Source organism: Gavialis gangeticus, unplaced genomic scaffold (genome assembly GCF_001723915.1).
Source record: "Gavialis gangeticus isolate Ggan-Ray unplaced genomic scaffold, GavGan_comp1, whole genome shotgun sequence".
Taxonomy (NCBI): domain Eukaryota; kingdom Metazoa; phylum Chordata; order Crocodylia; family Gavialidae; genus Gavialis; species Gavialis gangeticus.
This window is the reverse complement of record NW_017729031.1, coordinates 49,804,826-49,806,497: the sequence shown is the minus strand read 5'-3', so window position 1 is coordinate 49,806,497 and position 1,672 is coordinate 49,804,826. Positions and strand designations below refer to the sequence as shown.

The following is a 1,672-nucleotide window of genomic DNA, read 5'->3' as shown; positions in this document are numbered from 1 at the left end:
GCTTTACTTTTAGCTTTTAAGCAACACGAATTGCACAAAGTCTAGGTGGTACTATTTTTATACAGTAAGTGACTTGGTCCTTTCCAACAAACACATTGCCCTATTGTCATATGTAACACATTAGGTAGCTCACGTATGCAGGTCATGTTGGGTGAGCTGAGAGGCCATCCTTTCCATAGGGTCCCTAATCTAATTAAGGTGTTACTGATTTGAACTAAGGAGAATTGTGCTACATACTGAGGGCCATCTGGGGTAACTATCTCCCATATGGGGTGATGCAGATTCCAGTCCTAAAGGTATCTTCCTCCTAGCCTCCTGCTGAGCAAGTAAGCAGTGGTCTAGTTTCTATCTTTTACCCCTGGCACTAGGAATGAATACTTTCCTTTATTACAGCCTTCCTAAGTGGTAAACTAGGTATTTTGATGGGGGTATCTTTTTTTAAATGTTGCAGGCATTCTATGATGCTCTTAAGCCAGGGGGCCATTCCCTATTTTTAACGTTGTTTATTACTTGGGGAAAATGCATGTTTAATGATAACTGAACTTGCGCACAAGCAATACTCTAAGTTTGATTTTTGTCTGCTTTAAAAGCGGTGTCCATCATGGCCTGGGCAAGACGGGCTGTCTCTAATCTTATGTCAGTTAACAATTTGTCAGTGTGCTTTAAAGTTTTTTCTTCGAGCATGCCTCCCCTAGTGAGCATCTCTTCATTTATGGGACCCAACTGTATTCGTGGAATGGAAAATGGTGGGTCATTCCCACCCTTCAGGTACGCGGCCTCCTGCTGAATAGTTTCGAAAGGGAGCTCGGACATACTATTGTTCAGGTCTGAAAAATACCCGGGCAGTGAACAGGAAGCATTTAGGACAGTTGGGATTTTAACCTGTGACCTCCACCAGGGGTGTGGAGTTATACATGGGCGGTGTCGGGGCCTCCCCGGGAGGGAACACATAGAGATAATAGTGAACACCTTGTTCTTTCACAGATCACATTTATCCTTCCCTTCTTGGGAGCCCGTAACCATGCTTCATCTCCCAGAGAGTGGAAAAGTTCTGACTGTTGTTCATGGGGACAATGTTGTACTGGGGTGCTAAAACAGCACTGCCCTGGCAGAATTATAGCACTAATTTGCTTTAGGAATCTCACTGGTATAAAAAGATGGAGATAAGTGGTGGAGACTTGTAGATACAGCCTCCTCCTAGTTCTATTAAAGTGGGTACTATTCTACTACGCCTCTGTGTAGGTATGATTTGCAAAATATGTAATAACTTTGTTCCAACCTGTAGCACGCCCTCCCACCTGGTGGGCTTCACACCATCGCTGGAGAATGTTGTCAGCCATAGGAATGGGAAGGGGTAGATTTTTCCATAAACGCAGTGGCTTGAGAGGCTGAACAGATGCAGAATGCACAATTGGGGGCACAGACTCAGGGGCATTGAGCTCAATGGGGTTTCCCTCAGGAAGTATGTAACAACAAACGCATAAACAAGCAGAGCTACAACAATTACCTCCCCTCCCACAGTTAGCCATTCCTGCCTTCAGGTAGGGAATGTACCCAAGATGATAAATGGTGCCACAGGTGCACTGACAGTTACCACTTTGCCAATCAACTATTCTGTTTCATAGAATCATAGAAGTAGGGTCGGAAGCAACCTTGTAGATCTTCAAGTCCG

General features: G+C 44.6%; 1 protein-coding gene across 3 annotated transcripts in view; it reads left to right on the top strand.

Moving 5' to 3' along the window:
• The window catches only part of LOC109301518 (sodium channel protein type 2 subunit alpha-like), a 302,173-nt gene that overhangs the window by 40,476 nt on the left and 260,025 nt on the right, over positions 1-1,672 (top strand). The gene's annotated exons all lie outside the window — the stretch shown is intronic.